This window comes from Puma concolor, chromosome B2, assembly GCF_028749965.1.
Source record: "Puma concolor isolate L17-30 chromosome B2, mPumCon1.1.hap2, whole genome shotgun sequence".
NCBI lineage: Eukaryota > Metazoa > Chordata > Mammalia > Carnivora > Felidae > Puma > Puma concolor.
In genome coordinates, this window is record NC_141671.1 from 58,854,009 (window position 1) to 58,873,962 (window position 19,954).

The window sequence follows — 19,954 nt, forward strand, 5'->3', positions numbered from 1 at the left end:
TCTTTAAATGTTTAGCAGAATACACCAGTGAAGCTATATGGTCCAGGACATTTCTTATTGCAAGTTTATGATTACTGATTCAATCTCCTTACCAATAATTGATCTTTTCAGATATTCTATTTCTTCATGATTCAGTCTTGGTAGATTGCATGTTTCTAGGAATTTATCCATTCCTCTAGGTTATCGAATTTGTTGGTATATAATTGTTCATTGTAGTTTCTTATGATCCTTTGTATATCTGTGGTGCCAATTACAAATTATCTCTCATTTCTGATTTGGTTGGACACCACTCTTTTCTAAATTAGTGTAAAGTAGATAAAAGTTTGTTAATTGCTTATCTTTTAAGAAAACCAGCTCTTAGTATTATTCATTGATCTTTTCTCTTTTATTTATTTTAAAATAAAGTTTATTCATTTTTGAGAGAGAGAGACAGAGACAGAGAGAATACAAGAATGCATGCAAGTGTGGGAGTGCCACAGAGAGAGAAACCCAAGCAGGTTTCTGCGCTTTCAGCACAGAGCTCAGTGTGGGGCTTGAACTCACGAACCATGAGATCATGGCCTGAGCTGAAAACAGGAGTCAGGTACTGAGCCATCCAGGCACCCCCACCTTAAAAAAATTTTTTTTTTCACATTTATTTATTCTTGAGAGACAGAGACAGACAGAGCATGAGCATGGGAAGGGCAGAGAGAGGGGAGACACAGAATCTGAAACAGGCTCCAGGCTCTGAGCTGTCAGCACAGAGCCCGACACAGGGCTTGAAAACACAAATTGCGAGATCATGACCTAAGGGGAAGTTGGACGCTTTACCGACTGAGCCACCCAGGTGCCCCAGAACCCCCTTTTAAATCTCTATTTCATTTATTTTTAATCTGATCTTTACTATTTCTTTTCTTCCACTCACTTTGCACTAAAGTAATTTTGTTCTAATACTTTGATGTGTAATGTTTTTTTTTTGAAATCTTTTTTTATTGTGGCATTTATCTCTATAAACTTTCTTCTTAGAAATGCTTTTGCTGCATCCCATAAGTTTTGTAACATTGTGTTTCCATTTTCATTTGTCTCAAGATATGTTTTGATTTCTCTATTTTTTCTTTGACCCACTTATTGTCCAGTAACATGTTGTTTAATCTCCACATATTTGTCAATTTTCCAATTTTCTTATAATTGATTTCTTGTTTCTACCAATGTGGTCAGAAAAGATGCTTGATATGATTTTAATATTAATTAATTAATTTTAAAATGTTTTTTAATCTTTTTTGAGAGAGCACAAGCAGGGAAGGGACAGATAGAGGGGTCCAGGAGATCTCAAGCAGACTCTGTGCTGACAGCAGCAAGCCCAATGTAGGGCTCGAACTCATGAACTGTGAAATCATGACCTGAAGTCAGATGATCAACTGACTGAGCCATCCAGGTGCCCCTAATCTTAAAATATTAAGACCTGTCTTGGCCTATGCATATGATGCATGTTGGTGAATGTTCCATGTGTACTTCAGAAGAATATGTATTCTGCTGCTGTTGATAAATGTTCTGTGTATGTCTTTTAGGTCTAACTGATCTAACATGTAGTTTAAGCTCATTGCTTCCTTATTGAGTTTCTGTCTGTATGATCTATCCATTCTTGAATGTAGGGTACTGAAGTCATGTACTATTATTGCTATGTATTTCTCCCTATAGACCTATTAATATTTGCTTAATATATTAAGGTAGTCTAATGTGGTGTGCATAAATATTTACAATTGTTATATCCTCTTGATGAATTGGCTATTTTATCATTATATATTGACCTCCTTTGTCTCTTATTATAGTATTTGGCTTAAAGTCATCTTGTCTGTTATATATATAATTACCTCTGCTTTCTTTTGGTTTCCACTTGCATGAAATATCTTTTTTCATCCTTTCATTTTCAGTGTATGTGTGTCTTCAAAGCTAAGGCAAGTCTCTTATAGCAAAAAATAATTAATTAGGCCTTGTTTTTTTAAAAATCATGTTTTTATCTTGTATCCTTTTAATCTTCATTTTTAGCTATGTTAGCTTTTGATTAAAGAATTTAGTCTTTTTACATTTAAAATAATTATTGATAGGTATGGATTTACTATTGCCATTTTGTTAAATGTTTTCTGGCCATTTTATAGGTCCTTTGTGCTTTATTTCCATTCCTGTTGTCTTACCTTTTAATGATTTTCTGTAGAGGTATATGTTGATTTCTTTCTCTATCTCTTTTGTATCTACTAAGTTTTTAGTCTTATGGTTACCTTGAGGCTTACATAAAACATCTAATAGTTATAAAAATTTATTTTAAAGTGATAAAAAATTAACTTTGAATCTTTATAAAAGCTCTATGTTTTTATATTTCTCATCACATTTTATGTTTTTGATGTCACAATTTATATATTTTTATACTGTGCAATTAACAAGTTATTTAGTTTGTAATACATTTGTGTTTTAATCTTTATATTAGAGTTACAACTAAGTTATCTGTCACCATTACTATATTACGTATTCTAGATTTATATATTTATCAGTGAGTTTTATATTATTATGTTTTAAAATGATTAATTATCATCCTTTCATTTAGCTTAAGGGACTCCCTGGAACATTTCTTATAAGGCTGGTCTAGGGGTGAACTCCAACTTTTGTTTGTCAGGAAAACTATATCTCCTTCAATTCTGAAGGACAGCTTTGCTAGGAAGAGTATTCATGGTTGGCAGTTATTTTTTCTTTCAGCACTTTGAATATATTATCCCACTCCCTTCTGTTCTGTAAAATTTCTGCTGAAAAACCTGCTTATAGTCTTATGATGTTCCTTTGTATGTAATAAGTTGCTTTTTTTTCTTATTGCTTTTAAGATTCTCTTTGTCTATAACTTTTGACAATTTAATTACAATGTGTCTATGTGGATCTCTTAGATTCTTCTTTTTTGGTACTCTTTGTGCTTCCTGGATCTGGATATATATTTCTTTCCTCAGGTTAGGGAAGTTTTCAGCCATTACTTCTTTGCTATGTTTTCAGCCCCTTTCTCTCTCTTCCTCTAGGACCCCCTGTAACATGTATATCGATTGGTCTGCTTGTAGTTTGCTTAAGTTATCTTCACTCTTTTTCATAACTTTTTTTTTTTTTTTTTGCTCCTCTGATTGGATTAATTCCAATTGATTTGACTGATTCTTTCTTCTACTTCTAGCTCAGTTATTTTCTACTACTTTCCAGTTCAGTAATTGTATTGTTTAGCTCTGTGATTTCTGTTTGGTTCTTTTTAAAAATGTTTTTCTATATCTTTCTGGAAATTTACACTTTGTTCCTGCATTACCCTCCTGACCTCAGTGAGCACATTTATAATTGTTATTTTGAACTCTATTAGGTCAATCACTTATTTCTGTTTCATTAAGATTAGTTTCTGATTTATATTGCTCTTTTGTTCGGAACAGTTCCCCATTTTTTTTCATTTTCTTGACTGTTTGTGTTGGTTTCTGTGCATTAGATAAGAAAGTCACCACTGCCAGTCTTCAAAGAGTGGTCTTGTGTAAGAGATGAAGCCTGTCAATAAACCTGGCCTGAGTTTCTGGTTGTCTCTCAAACTCTTGTGATTGTCCAAGCCACCTTCTTTATTCTTAGTGGCTCCTAGTAGTTGAGGTTGTGCCAAGGCTCCTCAGTGTCCCAAGGGAAGGATCACAGTTGGCAAGTAACTGCAGGCTGATTAGAAGCCAGACAGCAGCTGCAAAATTAGGTAATTAAGCCCCTTCTAGGGAAAAACTAAGGGATGGGTGTTTAAATCTTCTCCCTCTGTGCTGAGCTTGAGTGTACAGTCACGGGGAAGTGCTCTTGTACTTTTTAAAAAATCACTATAGTTCTCTGGGACTTGTGAATGCAGGACCCACTGACTACCAAAACAATATGATTTGGGTGTCTGTTCCTTAGTCAGCAGCTGTAAAATGTGGTAACAGCATGTGTACAAACTTCTTCCAAAGAGATAGTGGCAATGTGGTTTTATCGTTGGAGTACACCAGAAAAAGAAATGCCCTTCAGGAGGCGTGTGGGTAGCTCAGTCGGCTCAGGTCATGATCTCAATGTTTGTGAGTTTGAGCCCCATGTCAGGCTCCATGCTGACAGTGTGGAGCTTCCTTGGGATTCTCTCTCCCTCTTTCTATGCCTCTTCCCTGCCTGCTCACTCTCTCTGTCCCTCTCTCAAAATAAGTAAATAAACCCTAAAGAAATATGCCCTTCAGACCCTTTGGACTCTGTGAAGGATCACAGCCAGCCCTAGATGTGTACAAAATGGAAGCTGGGCCCTCAGGTAGCAGCTAGTAAAGTATACAGTCAAACCCCTTTCAGGGAAGACTGGAAGACAGTTATTTTTGCCCACTTCCTCTGCACTGAGTCCTAGGGGGTTAGCAGTTGGGGCAAGTGTTCATATGCCATTAAGAAGTCCTTTGTTTTCTATAGTCCTGTTGTGTCTTGTAGACACAAGTCTCTCTGGCTTTTAGAATTAGATGTTTTGGGGGACCATTTGATGATGGGAGCCTTAAAACTTGGGGTACTAGATGTGATTTCCAAATCTTTAGCTTTTCAGTGAGAAGTTGGGAATTCAGGGTTCCTTTCTGATTTTATGGTGCTATGCCAGAGGTGTGGTTTATGTATAGGTTGTGTCTTGGCTTTTCTTATGCATTTCAATGCATTCGTGGACATGTAGGAGTCACTCAGCTAGTTTCTGCATTTCTTTCGGCAGGAATTGCTTCATGTAGCTGTATATTCATAGCATGGGAAGAAGGAAGTTCAGGGGCATCCTGTGCTGCCATCTGAGTTCCCTGAGTCACATAAGCATTTTTTTTAAATTAGCCTAAGAAAGGCCTATGACCTACATGCTAAATAGAAATCTTCAAAAATAGTGACAAAATAGCATTTCTACTTAATAATTTAGCAAATTAAAAATACTGCAAACATCTAGTGCTGGTGAGGCTGTGGAAAAAACTGACACTGCTAGAAGGAGTGTAACCGGTGCAGCCTTTGTGTACAATAAAAAATGCACTGCTGTATAGCTTAGTACTCTATGTATAGATGTGTAGCATTTGGGAATTATCATAGCTCTAGAATGGACATTCACTGAGTGCCTTCCTGAGGAACATGGGAACATCTGGATTGTTTATATGCCACATACAGGTCATGAGGAGCCAGGACTGCTGCTTCCTGTTTACTTCATTAGCCATCTCCCAACCATTATCTCTGTGACATCCCACCTATACCATGCTGGGTCTGAAACTGAGTTCAAAGTTGGAGTTTTCTTAGATGCCTAGAAACTCTGTCATAAAGATGCCCATTAACCTCTAGTTCCTCATTTTTTGACTGTTTCTATAGTACCATCTCCCATACTCAAGTAATGGACTTGTCTCTGAGGCTGTGGGGAAGCAGAAGACCCTGGGAATCACTTCACCGATCTACTCCATACCTTATTATGTCCACACAGCCATAGGCTTTCTCTTCCTGCTATGTCTTGAATTCTCTCTACCTTAAGCATACAGTAAAAATCTAAGATCTACCCTGATAGGCCTGGCACTTGATATGTTAACAGAGTCTGAAGGAGTTTGAAAGTCTCCTTTCTCTCCTTCCAAGACTGTTTTGCTACAGAGTCAAAGAAGTTGGAGGCCAAAGGTGTTTATTCTTTTTCATTGGGCAAGAAGCCTCAGCATCAGAGATGAATGACTAAGAGACTTAAAGGGGAAATAAAAATACATTGCTTTAATATTCCACCAGTATTATGTCCCTTACAATATAAAGGGGGAAATACAAAGCAAACCTATTGTTCATTGTTACTTTATACTCCAGGCATACACAAAGAACTTTTTAATGAAGACCTTGCCCTGTAGCCCCTGGTCCTGAGGAGTGGTTTCATCAGTTATGCTAATGAGGCACAAGTTCAGTTAGTCTTATTTATGAAACCCTCTTCCCTGAATATATGTCATATTCCTACATTTTCTTAAAATTATGATTCCAGGTACTTTCAAGGGTCTTTCCAGCCAAAAAAGACTTGCTTTTGTGAAGCACACCTTCTCTATTTTCCTTCCATGCTGCCATTATAGTTCCTACACTGAATGGGAACTATGCTTCAAAATATCTCCATTAATTAATAGCTTTGGTCATTGGTTAAATGATTTTGATCTGCTTTTTGTTCACATACAGATATGCTAAACTTCTTCCATTACTGGCTTTCTGCCCACCAATATTACCTTAAGATGATTAAAGGCAAAGGCTTTCTGGTTAGAAATGCAATGAAAGCTAATATCAAAATGGCAGAGAGCAAGGAACTCTTCAGGTGGAATGTAAGTTCGCTTATAAGGCAAAACATTCATGTAAGGTGAATGACCGCACCCTGGCATTGTTCAACTCAGCTTGAATTTTAGCTGAATAATTCTGTGCAGCTTCATTTGTTAGTTAATGTAGCTATGAAAATGTATTGGTCCTTCGGTCTTTTGACATTCACCGTTTATCTCTTTGAGTACTTCACATTCCTTCTATTCCTTTTAGGGAAAAAAATGTTTATTTTTCTTTTTTTTTTTTTTTATTGTTGATATAGACTATTTCAAGTGACTTTTTACTTTAAAAAATGTGATAGAACTCCATGGTGAGAACATATGATTTAGTGTGCCAAGCTGTTTTGTTGATTTACCTTCCAGATGAGCAAGAAAATAAAAGGTAGAAGTGAACAGTTTAGACCAGATAGGAGATCCCAGAAGCCAAACGACAAATGTTAACTCTTGAAAAATGTACAATAAAGTGGCTGAGACTAAATTTAGTCTCTTTAAATCCCACAGGGATTAGCGGTATGTAGAACATTGTATATAGGAAATTGAGATGATCTTTGGCAGAAAATGTTTCATTGGAATCAATCCAGTGGAAGAGGAGTTCCCTCACTCAGCAACCTCCCTCTGTGAGTACATAGGGTATTCATAGGAACAACATTATTTTTAGCCCAGCAGCTAGTGGTGGCACAATGAAATCATCTCTGACTATGTGAGCATTCTTTGTCCATAGATATTTGAAAGTATTTTTGAAGTGGACTAAAAAATGCCAAGAGCCAGGTTATAGTAATGTAGCCTCCAACTGATAATAAAAGTTCTGCCTAATATTTACTTTTTAACAATGCAAAATCTTTTACATGAAAACTTTAAAATGGTGAATGTAAATATTTTAGGATTGTTGACATGTAAATATTTTTAAATTTCTGTTTTTTACTCAGAGTAACTTTTTTTAATGTTTGGGCAAAAGAGGTTATTAGCAACAGTTAAATACTGTATGTATTTAATATTATACACATATATGTAATGTATATTAGATATTTTAAATATAATTGAGAACATTAGCTCCTTGAAGTTGAAAATCGGGCCTTGAATTTTCCATGCCTGCCTAGCAGCAAACAGTGACAATATGAAGGGCTAGATTTCAGAGCTGAAGTATAAAAGGAATCTAAGGGAAAGAAAATTTTAAAATGTGGTTTGATATTTCAGAACTTCTAAGAATGCTTATCTATCCATCCATCCATCCATCCATCCATCCATCCATCCATCCATCCATCTGTTTTTGATCTACATCAATCTATCCATTTGGATTCACCAGAGACAGAAAATAGTCATCTCCATTAGCATCTTGCAACAAGGCAAGAGGACACATGCTAGTTGGTACCTACCCTCGTCTCCATCTAAATTTAATTCTGAAGTATGAATCTGAGTTGAAAGGGGCTCAAATATTAATCTCTTTTTTTGCAAACAGAAGAACAGCAGAACTTATTTCCTTTCCTTTTACTCAGGAAGAAAAGTCCCCTCTTGGGAGAGTAGTACTTTCAAAAAAAGCTCAAAAAGCTTCCTTAAAAACAAGGAACAAGTGAATTGTAAGCCCTGCCTTTTCTCCTTACAAACTTCATCTATAAAGTCAGCATGTCACACATGGACATTTGCATTTGATTGTGGTATATGTATTTTTTAATCATCACAATTTTTCTTTGCCTGAAAAATTGTTTCTGTATTTATAACCCCCAGATTCACACCACAAATGAGGTATAGTCTGTCAAGAGGTCATGATTTCAGTGGCTCTTTACATTTTCTATTCTCTTTGAAGGTTGTAGGGCAGAGGTCAGGCTTAGCTTGCCAGTCACTGCAAATTTCCTTTTTTCTTGCAGCAATGCATGCTGGGTGTCAGTGATAACATGGGGCACCTAACTAGATGCCCTGACCACAGCACTGAGGACATCTCACCTAATGGCTTTTTTCCTTCTCATTATTCTATATTTGAAATTAGCCAAGTGTTACATTTAGGCACCTATTTCCCCAGGTAAAGGCATTTTCAATTCCCATCTCTAGTTTTAAAGTTAGGTACAAAATTGGAGGAATGATATTATGATGAAATATTTTGGGGGAAATGGGTAATAATTCAATTATTCCACTAAGGGATCCAAATTGTTAGTAAGGATAGTCTTCTTTTCTTCTTTTTCTTTTTTTTAAAGTTTATTTATTTTGAGAGAGAGAGCGAGAGAGCAAGAGAGAGCGCACATGAGTTGGGGAGGGGCTCAGAGAGAGGGAGAGAGAGGTCGCAGGGTTGATCTCACAAATTGTGAGATAATGATCTGAGCCCAGATCAAGAGTCAGATGCTTAACCAAATGAGCCATTTAGGTGCCCCAGTAAGGAGAATCTTTAGGCAAGGGAAGAAGAACACCTGGAACACCAATATTAAAAAAACAACAACACAAAAATTGAGGATATCAACATTCTGCAGGGAAAAGGGTAAATAAGAGAATCTTTACAAAAATGAGAACTGAGAAGACAAGACTCAGATTTTCAAGTGGATGTATTTCAAAAGATACACACTTGATGAGCATTCAGAATCTAGACAGAAAAATGCATGGCAAACCAAGTGTTTCTTGTCCATTTTGAATTAAATTTTGAAATATGAGCTGCACGATTACATAAATCTCAAAGAGAAGTTATAAGTGTTAGATTATTTAAAATTTGTGAAATCTTTAGCACAGTGTTTACCATACAGTAAAACTACATGAATTCTTTTTTATTATTTTTATCTCAGTTGGTCCTTGCACAATCCTAAGACATGCATACTACTATTATTCCCTTTTCATGTGTATTTCTTAAGGTTAAGTCACTTTTTTGGAGAAACTACATGTCCTCACTGAATACAGACTTGGTGAGACTCTCTTTGTGGTGACTACCCCTCCTCTGGCTAAGGGGTGATTGCAACATAAGCTGGTTTCCTGAGAAGCATTCTTCCTTGATTTTGAATTAAAACTTTTTTTTTTTGAACATTTATTCATTTTTGAAAAAACAGAGAGAGACAGAGTGTGAACAGGGCCGGGGTAGAGAAAGAGAGAGGGAGACACAGAACCTAAAACAGACTTGGGGCTCAAACTCACAAGCCATGAGATCATGACCTGAGCTGAAGTTTGGCACTTAACCAACTGAGCCACCCAGGTGCCCCTGATTTTGAATTTTAAATGGTTATAAGAAATCTTGGAATTTATCCACATTGAACCCTGAAGAGGGTGACCTGAATCCCTGGTACATACCCTGGTTTCTATGCTAAGACTGGTTCTTGAGCTTTATTTTAATTCTTGAGCTACCCCATACCTTTCCAATATATTCTGTCATTTCCATTTGGTCCAGCATTGCTCTCTGATTGGGTGAGGGGACTAGCATGCACTGGTGGGAACAGTGCCAAGGTTGCTTTTGCTGATTCTGAACTGGTCCAGGAAAAGCTAATGTGGTAGAATTCTTTGTCTTGGGAAAGGGAGGATTTGAATGGTCCCGTACAGACATGAGACTTGGCTTCCCTAGTACAATTAAACCATGCTGACAAAGGTGGCCCCAAATGTTTTTCATCCAATTATTTTGTGTTATCAGAGTAATAATTACCTGTAGGGTCTGTAGCATTCATTTGAGCGCCTATGTTCACCTTTTAACTTTCTTTGTAAATTTTTATAAGATTGGCTGAAAATTCTGTTTGTAAAGCTGAACTATATTTCCTCTTATTATGCCCAAATATTATTGACTACTTAAGAGAAGAGGTGATGTCTTTTTCTACCTATCATGACCTGCCATATTCTAGCTTTGCTATGTGTATCCAAAGTTATTTTTGACTATTCCCCACCAGATTCAGTTGTTTTGTTTTCTTGAACACCTGCTTTTCTGTTCCATCCTACATGTGTTTGCTCATGCTGTTTCTTCCACTTGAAATGCTCTCCATCTTCCACTTCATCTTTCAAAATCCTACACCTTTAAGTCTCAAGTGGTCCTCTTTCCTTTTATGCCAATCCATGTTGACTTCTCTCTGAATTCCTATTGCTCTTACAATCAGCACTTCAACAGTATAGCAATTATTTCATGTGTGGGTGTTTAACTCCTACCTGAATGGTAAGATTCAGGTACACAGTGATGGCTTCTCCTCCAATATTTCATTATCAAAAGTTATAAACTTAAAAAAGTTAAGGAAATTTAACAGTGTGAACCATCATATACCCACCTAGATCCTACAATTAACATTTTGCTATATTTGCTTTATCATACATATATATATTCCTCTACCCATCCACCCACCCATCCATCCATCCATCCATCCATCCACCATTTTACCTTACTTTTTTGTGAGATATTACAAAATAAGTTGCAGAAATCAGTGTATTTCACCTCTAACACTTTAGCATGTTTATCACTAACTAGAGTGAATATTTTTTTATGGTATTTTTGTCATTAACATTTCTATACTCCATAGTACACAGCAGAGTATTGACCATATCATAGAAAATTAATTTATTCACATTGGGTTGAATTCAGACATCACTTTGAAATCCATTAGTATGGAAGCCAAGGTAAATAGTCTCTGGAGCCTCAGAAGCATATATAGGTGGGTGTGTCTCATGGAGTTGTAGAAGAGATCACCTACATGTAGTTTGTACTAGCCCAACTTGTGACCTGTCAAATATAACATAAGGGAATGTTCAGGCAAACTTTCAGGAGGCAGTTGGCTGAGAGATCAGATAGGCCACCATCTGACTGACTGAAGTTCTAACATGAGTGCTGCTCTTCTGTGTGCTTAAGAGGCAAAAGAGGGACAATCTAGTTTATCGAAAGATATTGAAATGAGGTGATAAAATAGGCATGAAAGGCTAAAAAGTGGGTTCACACACAGCAATCTGTGGAAGTCTTCCCCAGTGTACCCAGCTGGGAGAAGCTTCAACTCCTTTACAGAGCAGCACATGCTTCAAATAGACAATTTGAGACCAAGCAGATAGATCTGTGAGGAGGCTGTTCTCCTGAACATGTGCAAGTAGTAAGCTTCTGACATCTTACTAGGGGAAATATAGTGCTTCTCAAATTTGGTAGCTCCTTTTAAAATATGTCATTACAGAAGTCATTATTCACCCAGACTTCTTCCTGTAACTGAGGTATATTTACATCTATATCCGTATCCACCTCTATATGTATATTTATATCCACAATACATCCCCTCATTCTTCAATTGACAGTCTTCTTCTCATTCATGTATCTCTGATCATCCTCTTTGGAGAGTTCCTTCTGAACATTTTATTTAAAAAGGAGGCCCATTTATCCCATTATACTCTATCTCTGCACTCTATTTCATCTGGGACACATCACAATTACTAACTACATATTTGTTTACTTATTTCTTACCTTTCCACCATAGTAGACTAAACATTTATAATAGTAAAACCACATATTCCTTTTCTCCTATATAATTAGAGGATATCAGAGTACCTGATCCACAGAACACTCCTAATTAAATTTACTGAATCATATATACTGAAAATACATGAACAGAGAAAAAAAAATGTTCCAGTGTTATTCTAAATGTCCTTGTTGTATTTGGCCCCCACCCTGGCCCTCTTCCTTGTGCATTTCCAAATACTGCTATTTACCTTGGCCCCTTGACTTGGAGTTTCACTCAGACTTGATTTTTTGGACACTGCCACAATTTACATACTATCTACCCCATCTCTGAAAACTCCCATTTGTTTAGCATGCTGCTCTCAGCTAGAGGTTAGGAGAAAATTATATCTGATGGAAGAAATTGACCACAAGCTGTGAATGATTGAGAACCTAACTTAATGTGTTAAATCTCCTGAGGACGTTTGTGCATTACAAGAGTGGTAAACTTTTGACAATGTGACTAAGCAACTTAAATAATTTTAGGCACGGGGCGCCTGGGTGGCGCAGTCGGTTAAGCGTCCGACTTCAGCCAGGTCACGATCTCGCGGTCCGGGAGTTCGAGCCCCGCGTCAGGCTCTGGGCTGATGGCTCAGAGCCTGGAGCCTGTTTCCGATTCTGTGTCTCCCTCTCTCTCTGCCCCTCCCCCGTTCATGCTCTGTCTCTCTCTGTCCCAAAAATAAAAATAAACGCTGAAAAAAAAAATTTAAAAAAAAAAAAAAATAAAAAAAAATAAAAAAAAAATAATTTTAGGCACTTTGTGCAAAAAAGACCTAAGGATTTAGTTGACTAAAGATCTAATCTGAATGGTCTGAAAACTGAGAAAAGCTGATTCATTCTTCTTTGAGTGCATTTGGATCACTTATACAGGGAATGCTGAGTTCCACTGTCTGTGACAGCTTATAAGGTAGCTGATATGATAAAGTGTGTAGAGAATAATCAGGATAGTGAGGCTCTCCCAAGTCATATCAGTTGGGGAATGGTTTAAGGGCTGGAAATATTTACCTTACAGCAGAAAAGAATTAGCAAAGATAAATAAGCTTATTTCATTCATTAGAAAAATATCTCCTGAATATATACTACATGCTAGTTCAAAGTTAAGTTCTGGGAAAAAATAGTGATTAAAAACAAAAATAGTCCTGCTCACAAAGAGCTTAGACTCCATGGTTAAGGAACTACTTAAGGACTACTATTAAGTTGAAAAGGGAATAGACTTATGGATTTATGGATTTATGCTTTTTCTTTTTCTTAAAAGAGCATATAGAGGGCCAATGCATGAAAAATTGCATGAAAAATATATTTACTTGAAGTAAGTAAATCTCAAACATCAAGACAGTCTGCAAACATGGAAGAAAATGCTTTCTGGGATAATAAGTTCTCATTGTTTGTAATATTTAGTCAAACTATCAAGGTTCAGTGTGGCTGTAGATGAGAATCCATATGCATTGAGGTAAGAAGCAGAGACTTGCCCACAGATCTCTAAGATCTACGATTCTTAGTCAAGATCACAAATTTTCACTTATGATGACCAGAGAAATGAGCATGATAGTTCTTGTAAAAAGAGGCACTTCAGGTCAAGCATAGAAAAAAGAGCCATTTGGTTTGGATTTCTTGCTCCTTTCACAAAGGAAAGGGTAAAGAGTTCTGGGGTCTGCCATAATGGATAAACAACTGCTAACTCTTTTCTCCATATGTAATAGGAAGTAAAATATAAAGGAAAAAGGTAAGGTAGCAGTATTTTACCTATAAAAGTAGACATAGAGATGGGTGCCAGAGAAAGAGTGCCAAACATGGACTCTAGTTTTAACTTTGGTATATTTCCTTCAGTCATGTGACTCCAAGAAAGTCCATTTTTCCCCTAGGCATAGAGTTTCCTCAGCAGAAAAATGAGAGGTTGAACTATATTATGTTTTTTTTTTCATTTCTTTTTTTAAATATTTATTTTAGAGCGAGACAGAGAGAGAGAGCAGGGAGGAGCAAAGAAAGAGGAACAGAGGATTTGAAGTGCTGACAGCAGAATGATTTAGAAAGCATTAAATATATTTTTTGTAAGGATGTATAATTACGTATTTTGGACCATTAAGGTAAACTTTTAGAAATAAAATTGACATCTTTTCAATGGTTCAATTAAAACTACCCCATATAATCAAAATATGACTCTTCTGATTCCTGAATCTAGCAATAAATCCAGCAATGAAAACTCATTTAATAAGCACTGAGACATATTTTTGATCAACTCCCATATGCTATTTTGAAGCAATTATTCTCTCAAATAATAAATATTACTGTAGTTCATACTCTTCTGTTCTATTCTATGAAATGAATGTCTTAGATCCCTTTAAACAAAACTGGTGATTCTAGAGACATTGCATATCTAAAGACTACGATATTTTTGCTTGAGAAAAATCTGGAAAATAATATATTAGTCTGTGTAAATCTTTTAATTAGAAATATTCATTCTAATATAACATCCCTCCTCTTATTAGACAGGAGGAAATTGTGTTGAACTTTCCTGCTTTTAGGAACTTAAAAACAAAGTGTCTATGATAGAATATAATTGACCTAAGTAATTTTCAAAGATAAAAGTATCCTTTCTAAAAGCTTTTTGCACAATACCTAATAATTATAGCCTAATGAATTTTAAGTAACAGAATGCCATGGCTTCTTCATAATAGCAAATACATTAAAAATTTGACTTGCAGTAAGTATAGCAGCATATAATTCATAACCATCTTTAAAATATCTTTAACTTTACCATACTTATGTAGGCTAAGTAAAAATAATTCCATCTACCCCTTTGTTATATCCAGAATTGACAGATGGTATACTGATTCTATTTTTCTTTCAATATAGCATCACAATTAGAACATAATTTTCACTAAATTTTATTTTGTGAAATTCCCTGAGAGAAAATGGTAATTGCATAAGGCAAAATTGAAAATAGAAAATGAAGAAAAGTTTTAGACTCGTATACTTTTAATTTTTACAATTATCAGGGGAGTTTTCAAAACTGCTATGTTCACTAATTTGATGAAGCATCTTTTAGAATTGAAAAGTTAGGGAGTTTTTGGTGTGTGTTGTGTGCTCATTCCATGAGGACCTGGTACCTCTTTTGTGAAGTGGTAGCTGAGGAGACTTATGCCCTCACCACGGCTGATGAAAAGCTGAAGCCTTCCTTCAAGACTGAGAACAAGGATCATATTAATTTGAAGGTGGTCGGGGAGGATGCTTCTGTGGTGCAGTGCAAGATTAAGAGGCATACACTACTTGCTTAACTAATGAAAGCCTACTGGGAAAGACAGGGTTTGTCAAAGAGGCAGATCAGATTCTGATCTGATGGGCAGCCAATCAATGAAACAGACACACCTGGGGGCGCCTGGGTGGCTCAGTTGGTTGAGCACCCGACTTCGGCTCAGGTCATGATCTCACGGTCGGTGGGTTCAAGCCCTGCGTTGGGCTCTGTGCTGACACCTCGGAGCATAGAGCCTGTTCCGAGTCTGTGTCTCCCTCTCTCTCTGCCCCTCCCCCACTCATGCTCTGTCTCTCTCTCTCTCAAAAATAAACATTAAAAAAATTAAAAAAAAAGAAAAGAAACAGACACACCTGTACAGTTGGAGAGGGAAGATGAAGACACAACTGATGTGTACCAGCAACAGACAGGAGGTATCTACTAAAAAGGGAACCTACTACTTTACTCTAGCACTCTGTTCCTCCAGACCAAGAAGACATTCTCAATGAGAAAACGGCAATTTCTGACTACTATAATTTTCTCTGTTCTTTCACTTCCCCCTTCCCCATTCAATTATTGTACATAAAGTAGCTGTGTATGTACACAAGCATATTGCATTTTTTTGGACTAAATGTACAATGGTATGTTTTGACCATTATCAAATAGAGCCAGGATGGAGAAACTACTGGTTCTCTGAAAATACCCTCTTTCTCCATTAGAAGCATGCTCATTCAGCTCTCATCTTGATGTTCTAGTTATTTGGCTCTCACTGTTTAACAAAAAAAGAACAACACAAAAATACTTGCATACCTTGTTCAACTGGAGAATTTTAATGTTTTTCATTTATCATTGTAAAACCAAGGACAATTTTAGAACTTTTTTGTATGTAGATGTTACATGTAGGGCAGTCTGACTTTAAATAGGTATAAATTACTCTAAAAGAAATGAATACTACAAGTCAAGCATCTTGTTATTTAAATAAACCTCTTGCTTAAAAAAAGTTTTTAATATGTCCGAAAGGTTTCATGAATTATGCAAAGTATGAAATATTTTTCCTACACTTATTGCCTCGTTAGAGTCTGGAATCAGACTTTCTTAGTAAAAACTGTATGGTTTCACAGTACCCTCAGGCTCTGTGTACCAAGTTTCTTCTTTAGAATGAGTGTAATAGTACCATCCTGGCTGGACATTAGGAATAAGTAATTAAATCTAGGTAAAGAGCTTAAAAGTGTGCATGTAAGGTAGTAAGAGCTTAATTACCTGTATTTTATTATTAATATCATCATTTAAACATTTTTTTAAAGAAAAAATGAGAATCAATACCTTCTCCATCTAATCTTGAAGGCCGTCTACTAATGCCATTCTTTTTTTTTTTTTTTTTTTGGAACAAAACTTCTGGAGTTCTCATTAGGCTTAAATCAATTAAGACTTACATTCTAATTTCTCATACGAACATTTTATTACTTGTGGATTTGCTTATGTCAAACCTGTTAAATAATCTAAATAAATAATAATAAACCTAAATAAATAATAATAAACCTTCTAAATAATCTATCTAAGAAGCTAAGTTTCCAAGGCCTTCATCTACTTAACTGATCTCCATTAGTAATATTTCCATGATGAAGTCTATCTAATTGTTTTTCTTCTACTTGTCACATACTCAAGCTTTACATGCTTGTTTGGTTTTGGAGATGAGGTAACTGTTCATCTGAAAGGCCAGTATACAATATCATAAGACATGAGCATGCTAGCAGTTGTGAGTAAGGAAGAGGATCAATCTCGACTAGCTTCTAGAGGAGACAGGCTTGTAGGAAGGATAATGTACAATTAGGAGAAATGAGCAGAGAGGGCATTTCAGGGGAGAAATTGTAGCAGTAGCTAAAATGAATGTGGTAGGAAAAGGGAGGACTGTATTTGGGACCATGGCTTAGTGGAATGGGATAGTCCACGTTGGGTAGTAGAGGAGCATAAATGTATAGGTAATAAGCTGATAAAGGACCTTGATTATAAGCCACATAATCTGTCCTTGAAATGACAGATGCTGAAGGAGGGACTCCTTATAGATGTTTTGATTTGAGATGGTCTCCTTTTAGAAGCATTTTAGGCAGAAAAATCTGAACAACAATGAGCTGTGTAGTGTTGTAGTTAATTATAAGAAATCTACAGTGAAATTGTCTATCTGGGACCCATGCTTCAGTTACTAGCTACATGTCCTTAGACAATTAATTAGTCTCTTTAAGATTCACTTTACTCATCTCTTAAATGAGTATTACCAAAGTACCCCTTAAAGATATTGTGAATATTCAATGAGATTGTGTGTAAAAATATTTATTGTAGATAGTGCTCATCATATAGGTGAAAAATAAACACTATTATTATACAGCTATTAATGAGCATGAATAAATGAACTAGATTGACATTATTATGTGGGTGGAGTTTCTAATACATCCTTATAAAGAAAATCAACAGATATGTCTATCTCATGATCACCTGGACAGCCTTTTCCTCTGCTGGCAAAATAACATATCTGTTTTCTGTACTACAGTTTTTTATTTGTTTATTTGTTTGTTTTGTGTTTTATTTGTGTGTGTGTGTGCGTGTGTGTGTGTGTGTGCCCACTTCATGATCTTACTCATCTGCTTCTTGTACCATATACCAGACAGGTCCTGTCCCTGGTCCCAGCCTATCACTTTCTCATCTATGAAACTATAAAAGGAGATTAGTTTAACAAGCAAGGAATTAATCTGCCACCCTACTGCCCAATTAACACTGGAAAGTGCAGTGGCTTTCAGAATAGGCCGCTGGAAACATCTCCAACTTCATACAAAATATATATTTGTTGTTCCCAAAACTTTTTAAACAGATTTTTAAAGACACATTGGAATGTATGTTGTGTGATGATATAGCCCTGTGAACAGCCTTTGTCTGGCATCTTTCCAAGAAAGAGAAAAATGGACAGTGTCTAAACCACGAATGTAATGGAGAAATGTTGGAAGAGAGGTGAAATAATGGAAAGATTTTTTACTTTCACTAAACATATTTTATCTCCCTCAAATATATTCTTTGAACAATATCTATGGTGGAAACTTAATAAATGTAAACTGATACATATGATATTTGAGACCTGCCTATAGATTAGAAAACATACTGCCAGTAATCTACAGGAAAATTCCACATGGAGAAGAAATATATGTAATGTCTTTGATCTTCCTGTCCATTAAAAAAAGGAGTCAGCTTATAAAATTCAACTGATAAAGCCGTGGAAAACTTTGGAGAACATCCAAAAAATAGTGCCTAAAATAATTAAATGCTTAGAGAACAAAACCATGAGGAAATAAGTTTACTTAATTGGAAGAAGAAATATCTGTAGAAAACTTCATTAAAGTTTTTATGAAGTGTTTTTAATGAGATGCTATAAAATAAAAAATATAGTGAGCAATTTTGCTAGTCCTAGGGCAGCAATAGAAGAAATAGACTTACATGGATGATAAACCATAATAATAATACTATTCATTTGAGGGACACTTGATGCTTTTCAAAGAACTTTCATACAGATTACACTCATAGGAGCCTATATCGCAGAAAATGAGTGTTATTATCTTTATGTTCCAAAGAAAGGAACAGACAGGTAAAAGACTTCTCTGTAGTTATAGAGAGGATGCTTTGTTTCCTCACTTCTCTGTTTCCAGGTGCCCTTTAGGTGCCCTGTGCTTTCATTTTGAATCACAACGAACATATAAAGATCTATCCTTGTGCCCTGAACCCAGTATACCCTACTTGGGCAGTGGTCAATGGTCTAATGATAAATCACAGAATGGCATTATTTGTGGTTATCTATGTCCGTGCTGATCCACATCTACAGCGTTGGCATTTGGGGGTTTGATGTGATTAGTATTGAACTACTCTTCCTAATAGTCACTAACTTCTTCGGGTGAGTCCTGACAAGATTGAGTAGAACCATGCCATTAACATGGGGAAACTCAGTCCCATGGAGGCTATAGGGAGTGATAAGTGTCTAATTTATCTAAAAACAACATTAGTTTATGTGTAAGTCAAACCCAAGAGTTGTGGACTTCATCAGCCATTCAGTGATTATGTTACCATGAGCCTCACCAATTGTAGTTGATGCTGTGGTGTATTGCCTTGAGTCTCCTGGTGATGGGAAAAAGGTCCAGGTCCCCTTGACTCAATTCAGTAAACTATGAACATCCCTACTCCAGAGCTTCGCTTAGGGTCAGCTGAAGCCTCTTTCACAACTGCTCTGCAATTCAACTTCTACCTCTTCTCAATGCTGCTTCTCCCACTGACTTCTGGCAGTTGTTACCAAGAGCACTCCCTAATAAGCTTCCTGCATGCAAATCCCTACTGTCTAGTTCCAAAGAACCTGACCTAAGGTACTAGGTATTAAGTATCAGTGGCTAAGACTTAACTATTCTATAATAGTCCATTATAGAATCTCCATCTCCAAATATTTTTAGGAATCCTCAGGACAGCTTGCACATGTTCATTCAAGGACCAGACTTGCTCATTGGTGATTTCTGTGCAACCAATCTAAAACTTCATTTCTTCTTATTTCACAAATTCTCCATAGAGGCTATGCTAAGCTGGAATTGTGTTTCCATCACCTTCTCTGAGGTTTATATACTAGAGGAGCTAAAATTTTCTTTCAGAGCAGTCTCTGCTACTGTACTCTAGGGGCCAAAATGAGAGTCATGGCTAGTACAATAAAGCAGGAGAATGCGTTTTGCTATTTTATTCATTTGGGAGTTGGGAGGAGATTCTCAGGGCATGGTTGAGTTCATCCCAGTCTATCACATAAATTGGAAATTTCTGTTTTCCAAATGATGGGAGCTTTACTGAGGTGTCTACTATGCTCCTACGTGAATTTTCATGCTATTGGCTATAGGGCTTTGTTTTGGAATCTACTCCTTCTTATCTTTGTAACATCCTGTCTTTGAAGGCAAAATTGGGGTTCAAATATTGCTAGAAATTAGAATTAAGCCAACTAAG

General features: G+C 36.3%; 1 protein-coding gene and 1 pseudogene across 1 annotated transcript in view; one reads left to right on the forward strand and one right to left on the reverse strand.

Moving 5' to 3' along the window:
- The window catches only part of LOC112861989 (EGF-like photoreceptor maintenance factor), a 320,134-nt gene that overhangs the window by 270,770 nt on the left and 29,410 nt on the right, over positions 1-19,954 (reverse strand). The window lies entirely within an intron of this gene.
- On the forward strand, positions 14,808-15,389 carry LOC112862181 (small ubiquitin-related modifier 2 pseudogene; annotated as a pseudogene).